We start from the raw sequence: 18,275 nt of genomic DNA, 5'->3' as shown, positions 1-18,275 counted from the left end.
AAAATGGTCAGTTATCTCCTCTGCACTAAAGTTTTGCATCATATACATGCTACTTTGCAAATCTCTTCTGTCCATGTTTTATTTCTCTTTTATGAAATTGAGGGACTCTGTCATCATTCACTAATTCAACCAATACTTGTTGAAGGGCTATTACTATGCTAAGCGTGGCGAGGGTGGGATAAGGAAAGAGCCATAGTCTTCAACGATAAACCTCAGAGTCCCAAGGGAGCAATAAACAAGTACACAGACAATCCAAATATAGCATAAAAAGTGCAATAATAAGGCAGGCACCTGATAGTAAATATTGATTTAATCTGAATTAATTATATTTCCTCTGTGCTGAGCCAGTTCTACTCTAGCTTCCAGGATCAAGGGCTCCTCTTTGGGACTCTTTATATATCTTGTCTTGTTCTCGGTACAAGCAAATGGCTCCTCAGTACTTAGTGATGTCCAAAATAGGCAGGAGAATCTCTTGAGGCTGAAGTCAGAAGTAGAAAACCAAAATGTAAACAAGAAGCAATACAAAAATAAGAGTCTGGCTCAGGTTTAATGGGAGTCCAGTGGTGCTGCAGGTGCTCATATAGACAAGGGAAGGGATGAACATTTTCAGGAATTCCTTAGTGGCAGGTGTAGCAGAGGAAACAGGACGAACATTACAAAATGTACCATGGAGAAAAGACAGTCTCTTCAACAATGATGCTGAGAAAATTGAACAGCTACATATAAAATAATGAGATTAGAACATTTCCTCACACCAAAATTAATTCAAAGTGGATTAAAGACCTAAATGTAAGACCCGAAACAACAAAACCCCTAGATGAGAACACAGGCAGAACACCTTTTGTCATATATCATAAATAGGTATAATTTAGACCTAGACACTCTTGGAGTTAACAAGCTACCAGGTAGCTTGTGTATCATTGTCAATCTTTATGGCAAAACTCCGGGTAGTTGATGTATTCACATCCATTTAATCTTTCCTAAGGGTTTTCCAACTGTGCTAAAGTGAAACAGATGCGCTGTTTATTTTATTTACTTATTTTTTATAAATGTATTTGTTTATTCTATTTATTTATTTTTGGCTGCATTGGGTCTTCCTTGCTGCGCGGAGCCTCTCTCTAGTTGCGGTGAGCGGGGGCTATTTCTCGCTGCAGTGTGTTGCCTTCTCACCGTGGTGGCCTCTCTTGTTGCAGAGCATGGGCTCTAGGCACGCGAGCTTCAGTAGTCATGGCTTGTGGGCTCCAGTAGTTGTGGCTCGCAGGCTCTAGAGCACAGGCTCAGTAGCTGTGGCGCACGGGCTCAGTTGCTCCACGGCATGTGGGATCTTCCCAGACCAGGGCTCAAACCTGTGTCCCCTGCATTGGCAGGCAGATTCTTAACTACTGCACCCCCAGGGAAGCCCCTGTTTTGTTTTTAAATAAACGTTTTTATTCAGAATAATTTTAGATTTATGGAAGAATTGCGAAGTTAGAACAAAGAGTTTTCGTATACGCTTTACTCAGTCTCCCTTAGTGAAAGCATCTTACATAACCACGGTTTGTATTACCAAAACTAATAAATTAACATTGGCACATTACTATTAACTTAAATACAACCCTTCTTCAGATTTAACCAAATTTCATTTTGACTTCAAAATACTGTTCTAACATATCAAGATATCTCATTTATTGTTTGTTTATTTTTATTAACTCAAGTTCATACTTTATTCAGATTTCCTTAGTTTTTCCCTAATGTCCTTTTTCTTTTCTAGGATCCCAATTAGGATAGCACATTACATCTACTCATCGTGTCTTCTTAGGCTCCTTTTGGCTATGAGCTTCTCTGACTTTCCTTGTTTTTGATAACGTTGATGGCCAGGTATTTTATAGAATGTCCTTCAACTGAGGTTTGTATGATGCTTTTCCCATGATTAGACTGGGGCTATGAGTTTTTGAGAGGAAAACTACAGTGGTAAACTGTCATTCTTATCACGTCGTGTCAAGGGTACATGCTATCTACATGGCTTATCACTGCAGTTGTTTACCCTGATCTCCCAACTGACACAGCATTTATCAGTTTCTCCACTATAAAGTTACTTCTTCCCTTTCTAAACTGTATTCATTGGAGGACGTCTCTATGCACCACCCACACTTAGGAGCTATGTTTCACTTCCTTGAGGGTGGAGTGTCTACATATTTTATTTGGAATTTTCCTGCCATAGGCCAAGTTTTTAAAGAAATAACATAAAATGGAAACGTATACTTTTCAGAAAATGAGCATCTTCTGTTTTCAGGAGGATAAAATCAAGTAAACCCTTGAAAAGGAATCACACTAGGTCACAGTATTTGGGGAAGAGGCTGAAAATGGTGAGCAATAAGGAGGTATCTAACCCCTTCTGTATGAGGTGGGTCACATTACATGCAGTGCAGGAGAAACGATGACAGATGCAGTGGGGTATCTGTCCTCAAGATTTAAATCCACCATATTTGGCTGGGAAGCAGTATTCTCCATGGAATGAATGCCATTTCATGACAGCATTTGGTCAGTCCCAAAAGAATAGTTTATGTTGGAAGAACTCAGATTAGGAAGAAATCAATGTAACCTGGATCTGTCAGAAAAGATTTCCTGAAGGAAGAAGGCTCTAAGTGATTGTGTGTGTGTGTGTGTGTGTGTGTGTGTGTGTAAGTAGGTGCAACAATTCAACCGATGTTTCCCTAACACTGGGTATGAAGCCATGCTGCCAGCTAAGTCTTTGGAGGGAAGGAGTCACCTTTTCCATTGTTTCCTCTTCACTTTGTAAACTATGTGTTATTGTTTTCAGTTTTATTCTGAAACACGAGTGATCTAGAGGCCAGTAACTAAGAATCCCTTCCATTTTCCTCTTTGGGTCTCAAAACAACCCAGTGAAAGGTAGGAGAAGCCCCAGTTTACAGTTGAGGAAATTGATGTTGTTTATTGTCATTTGGCTTGCCAAAGCTACATGGAGGGAAAGTGATGGCAGGGTGAGGACTCCAGTCCAAGGCTAGGCTTTTCCGCCACCTCTCCCTCCATTTTACCATATATCTACCAACAGAATACAAGCCGCAGAGGCACTGTAGCGCTGTTGCCCTCATTTGAGTTGGGCAAAGTTCATATCCATAGTGAAAGAGAAGCCCCATTTCTCAAAACTAAGAAAATAAAAAGCACCTAGTCTCCAAAAGGGTTCCCAGCGACATCTGGTTAGCACAATGCTCACCTATCCTCACAAATTCCACATGGTGGGCATCTACTTCTTGAGGTTTTCTACTACAGGTGTGGCTACTGGTAATATCTCACGTTGCCTGTTAGGAAATAACTAGGGATCAATTTAATGGAATGCCTGGAAAGCATGCACTTCACACAGTTCTTAAAAGGAGTAAAAGAAATAACTGTAAGACACTGAGCATGGTCCTTGGTCATGGTGAGTGTGAAATAATGATTATTCATCTCCAAAACTCTGCTCTCATTTTGAATCCTTACCTGATGCCTCTGCACTCATCCTGATATTATAGCCGAGCATTCAACACAAACTGTGCTAGGATTCTTTTCTCTTGCACACAATTTATTTCTCTTACATGTGTGAGGGATATAGTTTTATTCAATCATTAATTCAACATTTGTTGAGTGCCTAGTACACTCTAAGCACTGAGGAAGGTACATGAGGCCATCACAATCCTATGAGAGTGAGAAGTGAGTACACAGATATGCCAAATATGAAATCTAAGCACAGTAATAGATGAAAATACAGCACTCGCAAGGCTCCTTCTGGACAGCCTTACTCTGGTTTCTTTGAGGTGGAATTGAAAAGAAGGAAGGAAATCTGACTAGAAATATAAACACTTCAAGATTTATCTCTTTCATGGGAGTTCTTCCAATGTTCACGTTTTCCAGGGAGTATTGACCACTGCCTTCAATGCCTCCTGCTATTCTCCTACACTTCCGTCCCTGGACCAGTCATGCTTCACTGTGTGTATAATCTACATATTTACCTCCCTCTAATGATGACATCCTCTCAAGAAGACACTATATTATTACTGGTACCCTGCTCATTGTCTAGAGTATCATAGCACTCAAGAAATAATGGGTAGATGAATAGATGGATGGATGGATGGATGGATGGATGGATGGATGGATAGATGAATCAATGAATGACTTAGTTAATCTTCTCCCTCTTCTTTCTCCTACAAAGGTCACTGGTTGTTTTTTGTTTCTTGTTTTTTTATGAGTGATCCATACTTACCTTCATGTTTTCCACACAAAAAAACCTCTCATGCATTTTTTAAATGCTTTTTGGGAATAATTATAAATTCACATGCAGTTGTAAGAAATAAATACAGAGAGATCCTGTATAACCATTGCCCATGTTTCCTCACAGTGGTAACATCTTCCGTGACTGTAGTACAATAACACGACTAGGAAATTGACTTTGATACAATTCACCAGCGTTTTTCAGGTTTCACCAGTTTTATGTGGACTTGTGTGTATATTTAGTTCCATGAAAATGTATCACACCTGTATATTTGTATGACTGCCACTGTGGTCAAGATACAGAACACTTCCATCACAAAAACCCTCATGTTTTTGTAGACTTTAGGTCTCTCCCTCAGATGAGTCATTTGATTCCTTCTCTTTGCACATCACCCACTGCTCCCATTCTTTGGACCCATGTGTATCACATCTTGGAAATTTCTCTTGTGCATTTCCCTCTACAAAATCTAAAACCTTAGGAAAAATAGAAAACAGGTAAAGTGTGTGATGACCCTGGAGTCACACCCCTTCTTTTCCTCTGTACTGAAGTTTTTAGCACAATGATAGTTTTCTGCTCTAAGAAGAAAAGAAAGACTTTCAAATACTGATACTGATAAGGCATCCTGTCACAGAACTCATGCCATACCTGGTTTCAGTATCCATAAGTGTTTGCAGAAAATTAACTCTCATTTTTATACATTTCTAGTGCTTCAATTTTTCTCTGCTCTCTACTTCTATAAGAAAACAGTTGTAGCTCTTTTTGCAACACAGATGTGATTTTCCAAACTAATTGATTAACCAATGACTTCACTCAGATATGACAAAAAACCAAATTGGCTTTACAGTATATGTCTGCTCAAAATTGGACTTCACTCAAAAAGCAATTGCAATTTACTAAAAAAGTTATTCATAAAAATTTATCTTTTGAGGTAAAATGCTGAAAAGTTCTACCTTAAAATATTTTCAATTGATCTACATATACAAGTATAGAAGGTATTTTTTGAGACCATGTTAAGCACCTGTATGTAACTTTACCATGGAATCTTTATGAGTTGTGTCTAAAATCAATTTTATGAGTCATAATTTGTGTATAGTTAGGAATAAAATATTTTAAGATCTCTAGAACAATTCCTTTAGTATAATAAAGAAACCCTGAGTATATTTAGAAGCAATCATCCATTTATACAAAAGATATTTGGTGGGTGCCTTCTATGTGCCAATAACTGCGAACTTATTTAGGAGTAAAGAGATAATTGAGAGAGAGTTGCTATCCTCAAGGAGTTCATAATCCAGTGAGAAAACAGACATGTACATGGTAATGATAATAAATCTTTGTACATGAAAACAAGAAAAGATACCTAGGAGAGTGGGGATGAAAAACAAGGAGTGGGTACCTCTACTTGGTAGATATTAGGGAAGCATTCATTAATGTGTCACAAGTTGCATCTTGAATTTTGCTTGGCTACATAATAACTACAAATATATCTTTAAACGAAGGATAAAAAATATTAAAATTGTATTTTTTGTATTTGTTTAAATTTCCCTGAAACAGGGAAAATTACTGGTTAAAAATGAAAATAGTTTTCCTTCATCATTCATCACCACCTGCTAGGATTATGTTTTGCAAACTTCTAATAATAATAAATAAGCTAAGACATTTATATAATGCATTGATAATTTTCATATATTTTAATCTTATTTAATCATTACAACAGTTCTGTAAGTTAGATGTTGTGATCCCCTTATCAAAGAAATTTTTGTTCTAGCCATAGGTCTTTCAGCAAAAACCAGAAGTAGGTTTTGAAAGCATTATTGTCCAGCATATGCTATCTCTCCAGTATTATATAATGCTTCTCAATCGGCTTTGAAGCATCCTCAGGATGACCGATGAGAATTATTTAAACTTTCAAACCTTTTGAAATAGAAATGAAAATGCACTCGCCCTTAGTTTCTGAGTGAAGAAAGTGAAGTAGTAAATTTCAATGGATTTACAGTTAAGGAGCACTGATAGCCTCACAAACTTACTTACGTGATCTTTTTAAAATATCCATAATAATTATAATAATAGTAAATTTTCATTAATAATATATTAACATAAAATATTTTATTGTACTTTGGAGATTGCAAGTTGCCCTTACATACATTATCTTATCTGATTCTCATTTTGAGAAGTTGCCAGCATGAGCACTTATACTTTTCATTTGACAGACGAATAAACAAACAGAAGGTAAAGTAGAGACATATATCCAGTTACTATGGCAGAGCTAAGATGGAACCATGATGCTTCCTAAACCTCTGAAATAACTAATGCTTGAATATCTAGAATGTAAAACACCCAACTTCTTTAAGACATGGAGCAGATCAAAGACGGGGGCAGGGATTATCCTTTTATCTGTTTATTCCCAGTGCTTAATGTAATACCCGGCAGGTGCCTAATATTGGTTGATGGCTAATAAATGATTGGGCAGCGAACAATGATAAAAATGAATAAAGGCATGCTCCACTTTTTCTTTTAACTAGATATAAAACAAAGATTCTATGATACCCAGCAGGAGGGTAAGCTAAAAGTCAGCAACCCAAAGTCTGTTTATAATTAGTAGATCTTAGCTGGTAGCAAGTCAGGTGCATAAAACACACACACACGCACGCACGCATGCACACGCAAACACACAGCCACGTAATCAGGTTACTTTACACCAAATCCTATTGTGATCAAATTCTCCAGTAAGGGTTCACTGTACATTCCTGATAATTTACCTCCCTATGAAGTACTGAAGCTTTCCTTTCTTCTTCCAGCATCCTGACTCTGCTCTCTATCACCTGCATTATGACTCTCCAACACCCACGTCATGTCACTTTAAAAACAGCAGAGGAACTCGAAGCTAAGAGATCTGGGTAGTAACAAAAAGCTCCTACTTAAAAAGCTCCTTCAAAGTGTGTGACTTTGAAAATCTCAGTTATGCCATCTGAATGTTAGTTTCCTCACCTGGAAAATGGTGCTTAATATCTACGTTGAAGGATTGTTTTAAAGAATCAAGACAACATTTTAAAATCCCCCAGCATGGTGTATACCTAGAGTAGGAGCTCAGGAAATACTGGTTCTTAATGTGCTACAACTCTTAGAATAGGCTTTTTTCAGCGGAAAACAATAGCCAGCCTTTCTTCCCAGAAGCATTTGGAAACAGAATCACCCAGTGCCCACACTAAGGAGAGCCAACATCCTGCTGAAGAGAGGCCAGAGCTGGGAGTCACTTGGAAGCTGTACCGGAAAGGATGCCCACTTGATGTCGTGACATCGTGCACCAAAAAGGTGAAGCCCCACGGTCCTGCTGACCGAGAGCCACCGTCAGCATCAGTCTGAGCACATCTCTGAGGCAGAATATGAACAGATGGTGGTATTTCTCAGTTACAATCCCACGGCCATGAAATGTGGCATATTCTGGCACCGTTTTCACCCTGAAGACAAGTGACGTTTAAGGAAATGAAATACCAGCTGTATGAATCCCAACCAAGAGATGAAAGAGAGAAAGCAGAGAGAGTGCTCGACTTGGAGAATCACTGTAGTCCCCTCCGCAGAGCACAGCCGGCGCAGATTAAAGACTAAACGCTTGGGTGTTGGAGAGTCAAAATGCAGGTGATAGAGAGCAGAGTCAGCATGCTGGAAGAAGAAAGGAAAGCTTCAGTACTTCATACATATCAATCCTTTCCAAGGAGGAGGCTAATATAGAAAAGCATTTCAGGTGCATAATTAGAATAAATCTGTCTTCCGTGCTAGGATTAACATAGAAAATGCGATTCAAAAAATAATTATTATAAGGCTTCCCTGGTGATGCAGTGGTTGGGAGTCCGCCTGCCGATGCAGGGGACACGGGTTCGTGCCCCGGTCCGGGAAGATTCCACATGCTGCGGAGCGGCTGGGCCCGTGAGCCATGGCTGCTGAGCCTGCGCATCTGGAGCCTGTGCTCCGCAACGGGAGAGGCCACAACAGTGAGAGGCCCGCATACCGCAAAAAGTAATAATAATAATATAACATTATTAAATATTATTATTATTAATGTACTTTTATTAAAATAATAATAATTATTATAAATAACATTCAGAAAGATAGGGAGGAGGAAGAAGTGAGGACAAAATTGTATTCCTAATAAGTGACAAAAATTAAGCTAAGTGTTTGACTAATAGTTGCCCATTTAATCTTCATCAGGTAAGTATTTTATCATCAATAGCTATGCTTTTCTTAACTTATAAAGAGGCTCAGAAAGGTGTATCCCCTCCACCAAGGTTACACTGCTTAACTCCAGATTTCTGGCATTTCAATTGTGGTTCTCAAACTTGAACATGTATCAGAATCACCTGGAGGGCCTGTTGAAACACAGAATGCTGGGCCCCATCCCCAGAAATTCTGGCTCAGTAGGTCTGGAGTGGGGCCCAAGAGCTTACGTTTCTCACCTTTTCCTAGGTGACGCTGCCGCTGGTTCAAGGACCACACTTTGAGAACCACTGTGCGATGCTGTAAAAGGCTAAGGTTCTTTATTTGGTCGTAGGCTCTAGTTTTACCCCAGATTCAACTAGTCAACAAAGGAACAGGCTGGAATCATGACTGAATGATTAATCTCAGGGAAAAAAATCTGCTAGAGGGTGTTGGCAAGTCTCATGCATGCACTGTGAAGTATATTAAACAGCTTGCAGTAAAATGAATGCACAAAGCTTTATGGCTCAGTAAAGACTCTGGGAAGGCAAAGAAGGAGGTATCCCAAGATCAGATGAAAAAGGGAAATTAGAGGCAGAGAAATTCGAGACAGGGAATGGGAGGTGGGGAGGAGAAAACTGAGCGCCTCACAGAGGTGTCAGAGGGAGACAGGATGCAGGTGTTACCACACAGTCAAGGAGCCAGTGAAGGCTCGGGGAAGCGCCAGGAGTAAAGCAGGGCAGGCTGGATTTTGGAATCAGATTCAAAAGCAGTCGAAAGAATCAGCTACGTCTCCTGTTGGGTCAAGTAGCTGTATTTCTATTCTGGAGCTAAAATGGCCTGGCCTGGCAGAAAGTGTGGGTATTTACCTAATATCTAGCCCCCTCCTTTGTCTTGCTACCAGATCCCTGATTCTTTTCAGGTGGGGCTGCACCCAGCCTCCAGGCATACATCAGGATTTGTCTAAGCAGCCATCGTTCACGGGGTAAAAATGTAGCTGAGTTCAAGCCCAAGAGACATAAAAAGTTTACTAGGTGACTTCCAGAAATTATTTTCCCTTGTGATAAAAGAGATACACAAGGAAAAGATGTTGTTCCGGCTTTAGACTCTGCGTGTGAGGGTCGGATGCTCAGATTTACAGCAGCCACCTTGCAGACCTGAGGGGAAGATGGCAGTTCCAAGGTGGAAAGGCAGTTGGGTTCTTGAACTACAGCCCAGATTTCATGTTAAGTAGGATTATTCATGGCTCTGTGTGTGTGTGTTTTAATGGTTAAGAAACTAATTGATACAACTGGGAAATTAGATGTGAGTTTTAATAGGACTTAGCAAAACTATGGCCAGGTCTTTCAATAAGTGCACTGTTTAGGTAGCAAAGACAGACACGTTTTTCTCACAGAATATTTGAGTACACAGTAAGCTTTCTAAATTGTTACTCTTACCATACAAGTTAAACCCTTTCATGAAGCTACTTTATATATAGGGTCCTTCACATTCTTTCCTATGTCTCCAGTCTATTTCCTTACCACTAGGTGCCCCCTCCTTTATATTTTAGTCATTCCAAGTATCCTGTTTTTGGAGGTTACCAAGCTATTATGCAACTCAGTGCCTTGTGTTTCTGTGCCCTCTTCCTTTCCTGTATTGTGTCATCCTTCCCTTCACGTGCACATCCTCACCTGGATAACTTCTATGAATCACTCAAGACTCAGGTCAAGTAACACCTCTTCCAGGAAGCCTTCCCTAACGCTTCTCATGCTGGCTTCGGGGCCCTTCCCTGTGTTCCCACCATATGTCTGCTTTACCTTTCATTGAATTCAGCCATCACACTGTATTGAGATAATCAGGTAATAGGTACATCTCTCCAATTAGATCACAAGATGGCTAAGGGAAGGAGCTGTATGTTTTCATTTTATATTTCTATCTAGTACCTAGACACATAATTGGCCCTCACTGCAATTTTTGACTAGAAATAAACTCAATTAAAATTATAAACACCTATCAATGAAACTATATTCTACTTCTAGTAACTCCCAATAACAGACACCTTTCCAGCAATAAAAACAATGAAAACCCACTACATACACTACCATAATTGTTACATTCCAGGCTGTCACTAACAAATGAATGATCTCCACAAGCAGAAGGAAACTATGAGTTTGATTTAAGCTGTTTCCACTGAGAGTGGAAATCTTTTACCCTTCCAAAGTACATTATTAATGAGAATTAATATTATTAATTAATTACCCTTCCAATATTATTAATTTTACCCTTCCAAAGTACACGTTAATGAGAATAATATCAGCTGTTACTATAATGTGTATTGTCATCCGCAAAGCACTTGGTAAGTGCTTTGTATTATATAATCTTCACACAAACCCTGGGAGATAGGTATCATCATTTTCTTCCAGCAGATATAAAAGCTCAGGACCCCTTTACAGTCTTAAAAATTATTGAGGACCCCTAAAATGTTATTGGGTACGGGTTAGATCTATCAATATGTCTATCATAATGACTAATGATAATTACTGTATTAGAAACTAAAAAATGAGAAAAAATTTAAGTTTTTTTGGTCATTTAAAATCATCATAAATGCATTTCATGTTAACATATTGTTTTAAGGGAAATTAGCGTTTTACAAAACAAAAGTGTAGTAAAAAGACTAACATATTTTGCATTTGGGTAAATCTCTTTCATTCCTGGCTTAATAGAAGACAGCTGGATTCTTACATTGGCTTCATTCAATCTTTGCAATATCACATGTCTTGAAGACTTTGGGAAACTCCACTGTACACTCATGAAAGATGGATGGTGAAATGTCAAATAATGTCAGTGTTAGTGTGGGTATAGTTTTGGCTTTACTTGTGTATCCTCAAGGGAACCCAGAACCATACTTAGAGGACTGATGGATCAGTCTGAGAGAAACTACGTGACTTGATGGAGATCAAACAACCAATCTGTTCATAACCCGGGATTTGAGCCTGAGCCATTTAATATGAAGCCAGCACAGAACCGCGTGGTAGAGACCGAATCCAATGGGCCACAGGCCTTGAATTATTGTGTTCAATGAAGTATGTGCAGATGTCTGAGATGATGATTACATAATTACTAACCAATAACTAACCCGGGACAAATCACTCTGCTTTGCTGTTTTACCAGTTCATCAGCTAAGATAATAACATGGCATGAGGATCACCAGGGTCCGTCAGCTGTGAAATGGCTGTATCTCACAGGCACAGCTAGGCAGAGGTCAAGGCTGCTGTTAGTTGTGAAGTTGAGGACTTTGGTGGACTGTTTCTGGAAAACTAGAGCTTAGTCCATTTCTGGAAAATTGGAGCTTATAATGAAACTGAGAATGAGGTTCCTATAATCCAAATATGGTTGAAATCCAAGAAATCCCACATGAACCAATTATGCAGATATTTTAATTGCATTTGTTGCAAAATCAAGGAGAAGATCCCAAAGCAATAAGAATTTAAATATGAGAAGAAATCTCTAAAACACTCCCCAGGGCATTATGCTGACATGTGTGCAATGCTTCTGATGAAGCAGGAAACCCCACATTCATTCTAAGTTTGAAAGCTGATCTGGAAAATGTAAGCGTCACTAAGACAGACAAGTGGGGACCAAAAAGCTTACGTGAGGATATGTGGTTTATGTTCATATTTACTTAGACTTAGATATGATCTTAAGTCAAAAATATATATCAAGTGGGCTGACTAAAAGAATTAATATCCATTATTTCAATAAATATTTGAGTGACAAATACATTCAGGAACAGGGACATTCCCTGTGGATTTTAGGATAAGACAAGATCCCTCTAGGCACGACTGACAGCTACAGTATGGTGAGACAATTTTGATGGGATTAAATACACATAAGTAGCAGCTAACTGTAGCTGGGTGGGAAAGACATAAGGAATAATGGCTTGCTTTTGGAAAGAGGAAAGCCTCTATTAATCCCTGAAAGATGAATAGGAATTACCTAAATGAAGAAAAAGATGGACATTTAAAAAACCCATATATGTCAAGACAAGTACTAAGTGTTCAAATTAATGTTATCTCATTAAAATTTAATAACGTAAGTTTGATATTATTTTCCCCATCTTATAGGTGGCAAAAAAATGTGGTTTATAGAATTTAAGAGCATTGCCCAAGGTCATGCACTTCGTAAATGGCACAGTTACTCTGCGGCACGCGGGCCTTTCAATGCTGTGGCCTCTCCGGTTGCGGAGCACAGGCTCCGGAGGCGCAGGCCCAGCGGCCATGGCTCACGGGCCCGACTGCTCTGCGGCATGTGGGATCCTCCCGGTCCGGGACACGAACCCGCGTCCCCTGCATCGGCAGGCGGACTCTCAACCACTGTGCCACCAGGGGAGCCTGGCACAGTTACTCTTTGAACATAATCTATTTGAGTTCAAGGCATTTTTCACTGTAGTACAGCAGGATGGCACGGCATAGACACAAAGATATGAAGATGCACAGTATATTCATTGCAATGAAGTGTATTCAGAGCATGTATTCAGAGACAACTGTACATGGAGAAGTGGTAGAAGACACAACTAAAGAGGTTTGTAGGACTAGATCCCAGAAGTGATGGAAACTTTCTCCTGTAGGAATGTGGGAGCTCAAATTCACATTTTCAAAAGGTCTTTCATGCAAAACATTTTTAGAATACTTGTTTTAAAAGGAAGAGGGGGATAGTTATCTACTATTTATTGTTTATTTGAAAATAGAGTTGAATGCTAATAAATGTCCAGAAATTTCAAAAGTAAATATTAGGGTTGTAAACACAGTAAAAGATTATTCCAATGCTCTGTTTATGTTTCAAGAACACCAAAGGGAAAACTGTTCTTATGGTCCAACACCCTGGTTTATGTACGCATATCTCAAGTGGTCATGATTATGGTTGGAATGGAAATATAAAATGTCTAAAGAGACTCCACTCCCAGCATTTTTTAAGAGCTTTTCCTTTAAGATGAGCTCTGTAGGGAGGGGCTCGTGCTAATTTGGGGATGCAGTTAAGATCAGTCGTTCCAAAGGCAAATCCACTACAGAATATGCTAACACTAACCAAAGCCCTCCATGTTGCCATGCTTAAGCTTATAAACCTGGCCCATACCTGCTATAATTCTTACCAAACCAAACTTGGGTCTGCTTCCCCACGGGCAGTAAAACCAATCTACTGACGCCTGGCTGTGATGATGGAAAGTGCGGCATTTACTGCAGGCTGTAAGCAAGGAGTCTAGGGCAGCTGGTGCTTAAAAGACCTGAACTTCCTGAAGGCTTTCAGGGAAAGGTTTCTAAAGACAGGGTGAGTGAGGGGGTTTGTGCAGTGTGTGATCAGCTCGTGGACATTCTTTTGATTGGTTGGCGGTGAGGTCATCAGGAATCAACATCATCAACCTTCTGGTTCCAACCGGTCTACGTACCTGTGGGCAGCATATAGTTCACTTCTTCCACCTGGTGGGAGTTTCAGTATCTACAAAACTGCTCAAAGGACATGGTTCCGAATATGATCTATAGCCCTTGAGGAGGAACTGAAGGTCCTTGACTTTGTTTAACTTTGTTAAACTAAAGTATTATTATTTTGTCTTGCTTGACTGTTTTCCTTTCTTTCTGCATTTTCTCACCTCTCTGATTAAATTTATTCTTTGACTAAAGTTTTTCTACAGACAAAAGGCAGGTGGAGGATTTCGGGGGCAGTTCTGTTCCTCAGAGGGTCCTGCTCAGTTACATAACCTCTTTAGGAGAGCAAAGCCACAGTGGCAAAACGGGATCAGAACTCGAGAAACTGGTGCACTCTTCATAGGAGGAATAAACCAAAGCAGGTTAATAACAAGAAATGGGGTCCATCCACGCTGTGAATTTTGGGTACAAGATTGTAAGCAAAGAGGAAATATTCAAAGATCAGAGAAGCCAATATTTGGTGTTGTTAGAACGGACACACAGACTAGTGTAAAGGAAGCCAATATTGAACAAGAAAAAATGGATAAAAGTGTGGAAAATTTATGAGATATAATCCTAATGTACTTGTATGAGATACCCTGAGTAAGGCTGATCTCTAGCATTCTGTACTTTGCTATCCTTTAGGCGGATTCTGAATGGAAAGGGCAAAGCTGTATATCACCCTGGATTTAATGCTGAGCATTAATTTGGCTGCAGTCAGTTTTATAAAGAAAGCTGACCAGGCTACAGAAATCTTCACAATGCCAGAACTGGGTTATTTTCTCACCCTTTAACCTCATATGAATTATTTACATATGAAAAGAAAATTCCCTCAGTTATGTAAGAGAACGAAGAAACAACACCCTGTTAGCAACAGGAAGCACCCAGGTCTTGGTTTCAATACTGTTCTCTAATAAAAAGTTAGAACTCCATAGAGAAATGTCTGATTCTAGGGCTGCGGGAGGAAATACACAAGATGAGCCTTGTAACTACCAGAAAATAAGAGCTAAAAAATAAAGAAAACCCACCTTGATGATTGATGGGAATATATCTAAGGGACACAAAAGCCAACGGAAAGAGATCCCAATCTGCAACATTGGAAGAATCTGAGGAGAAATATCAATAAAGTCGTACTGGATTATATGAAATATACATGGAAGATTCTGGGAGGATGGCTGAGCACCAGGAACCTGTCTCCCCACTTAGACAACAGTTGCACTGGTACAATCTGATGTAACTCTTTTGGAACCCTCAGGTCTATTGAAGGTTTGCAACTTCCAGGGGAAGGCTTAGGTGGTAAATCGTGGTTAATTTTTGTCAGTTTCAGTTCTTAGCATTGCAGCGTCACCCATCCCCCACCGTCAGCCCCAAGGCAGACCTAAAAGTATAAAACTCTTAGAAAGAAACATAAGGCAAACTTCACAACATTAGATTTGACAGTGATTTTTTGGATATGACACCAAAGGCACAGGTAACAAAGGAAAAAAATAGACAAACTGGACTTTATGAAAATACAGTTTTGTGCATCAAAAGACACTATCAACAGAGTAAAAAGTCAACCCACAGAATGAAAGAAAATGTATGTAAATCACATATCTGATAAAGGATTAATATCCAGAATACTGAGAGAACTCCTACAACTCAACAAGGACAGAAACAACTGAATTAAAAATGGGCAAGGGACTTGAATATACATTTCTTCAGAGGGATACCAATGGCCAATAAGGAAACGAAAAGATACTCAACGTGTACATGTTCATAGCAGCATTATTCACAATAGCTAGAACAAGGAGATAAACCAAGTGCCCATGGCTGTATGAATGGCTAAGCAAAATTTGGTGTATAAATATAACAGAATATTATTCAGCCCTAAAAAGGAAATTCTGACATATGGTACAACATGAATGAACCTTGAGCACCTTATGCTAAGTGGAATTAGCCAGTCACAAAAACACAAATGCTATATGATTCCATTTATATGAGGTACGTAGAGTAGTCAAAACCATAGAGACAGAAAGCAGAATGTGCTTGCCAGGCGCTGGTGGTTAGTGTGGGTGTAGAGGGAAGGGGAGGGGTGTTATGTTTAATGGGTATAGTGTTAGTTTTACTAAATTAAAGAGTTCTGAAGATGGATGTTGGTGATGGCTGCACCACATTACAAATATATTTCATACTGCTGAACTGTACACTGAAAAATAGTTACGATGGGGGCTTCCCTGGTGGCGCAGTGGTTGAGAGTCCGCCTGCTGATGCAGGGGACATGGGTTCGTGCCCCGGTCTGGGAAGATCCCACATGCTGCGGAGTGGCTGGGCCCGTGAGCCATGGCTGCTGAGCCTGCACGTCCACAACCTGTGCTCCGCAACGGGAGAAGCTGCAGCAGTGAGAGGCCCGCGCACCGCAAAAAAAAAGTAAATAAATAAAAAATAAGATGGGAAGTTCTACGTGTATTTTGCCACAATAAAAAAGTAAAAATAAATAGATAAACATACGTGAGTTTATACTGATAAAAATAAAATATAATAAATAAACAAATAAATGAAGGAAAGAGATAAATCTCCCATGTAGAAGAATTCCAAGTAATTTGTGCAGACACTATGCCCTCAAGGACCTGGAGTATAACTTCCACTCCTTAAGTGTGAATTGGGTACAGTTACTTCCTCTACATGAGCACAGTATGGAAATGGTGGGGGGGGGGGCGAGATATTTTTACCACAGGAAGACCTAACAAGCAGTACCTCAACCAGGTGACCAAGGTCATCATCAACAGGGATGCTCCATGTTGATACTATATACCCTTGATATGATGTGATTAAAATAGCACTTAACCTCTGCGCTCTGTCTTCCAAAGACCCGTAGCCTCAGTCAAACCATGAGGAAAAAAAAAATCAGACAAATTCCAGTGAAACGATATTCTGCAAAATACCTGACTGGTACTGCTCAAAACGGTCAAGGTCTTCAAAAGCAAGGAAAGTCTAAGAAAATCACAAGGAAACATGACTGAGTGTAATGTTGGCATCTTGGATGAGATCCTGGAACAGAAACATGACACTAGGTAAAAACCAAGGTAATCTGAATAAAGTATGGGACTTAGTTAACAGTAATGAATTAATATCGGTTCCTTAATGTCAACAACTGTACCATATGTGTATAAGATGTTAATCATTGAGGAAATTATCATCACTTTCTTTTGTAAATCTAAAACTGTCTCAAAAAATAATGTCTACTTCTAAAAAATAAAGTTTTCCCACTCACACAGGAAACCAATGTTTATTTTCCTTTTTCCATTGACCTCAATTTTTGCCAGATGCAGATAGGCACTTGGTGGAGTTTATAGCTGTAAAGGAAGTACAGTAAGTCGGTAATCTCTTGCCAACTTAATTTTATAGACTGAATACTTCTCCTGCAAATAAAATTAATCTAAAACAGATTACACGTTTACTGTAAATTCAGGGTAAAGAATAAGAATATGAAGTTATCAAGAAATAGTCCCAAAAAAGTGAGAGGAAAAGGCAATACCCCAACTAACTCAGAGCTACCACTAGAGGAAAAGGAAACCTCCCACATTTTTTGCCCAATTAATTTCTCCCCTATGTACCACTACCTATTGCAGCTTCAACAGGATATAGCCCCCTAAATCTTACCATCAAAAGCTAAAGGATAGAGTAGTTGATAATGGAGAAATTATCAAGTACTTTAAAAACTTCAGCCCCTCTACCAGCCCCCTACACCGAATGTGATTAGCTATATAATTTGTTCCAGTCTTCATTTGCTAGGGATGGGGTAAAAGGGACAAGAGGCATGGGGTTCCCTCGGCCTCTGTAATCCCTCCCACTCTTGGAAGGGACTCCTGACAGGAGAAGAGACGTAGTGTCTGCACCACAGCACATAAAGTCTAATTTAATCCTGAGTCTGGTCTTTCCACATCTTTATAAATACGAACCAATAACAACGATGACAAAACACTCAAGAAATATATAAAGAGAAATAGCAACTCAAAAGACAAGAGAAATCTGAGCTAAGAAAATGGAAAATATTATTATAAAATGCTGGACATTAAAAAGTTAAAACATTTAAGCAGATATTGATTAAACTAATAGCTGTCAATTCTGAAAGAGGGGGAGGGGGGAGAGAATGATGAAGAGGAGTTATTGAAAATGAGATTTGATTGCAAAATCAATAAAATCATAACAGTACAGCACATATCAGGATGGACATTGCTGAGAACAAGCTACGTCATTTAGAAAACCACTCAAAGTCCTAGAATATGAAAAACAATGAAGGAAACTATGAGAGAGAAGATCAGAAGACATGGCTGGTAGATTTAAGGAAGTCATCATCCATATACTAGGACACTGTAAGAAGAGAACAGAATAGATGTAGTGAAAGCAATGTTTAAAGG

Source organism: Stenella coeruleoalba (genome assembly GCF_951394435.1).
Source record: "Stenella coeruleoalba genome assembly, chromosome: 13".
Classification (NCBI taxonomy): domain Eukaryota; kingdom Metazoa; phylum Chordata; class Mammalia; order Artiodactyla; family Delphinidae; genus Stenella; species Stenella coeruleoalba.
The sequence above is the reverse complement of the archived record's forward strand: the minus strand, read 5'-3'. Positions refer to the sequence as shown.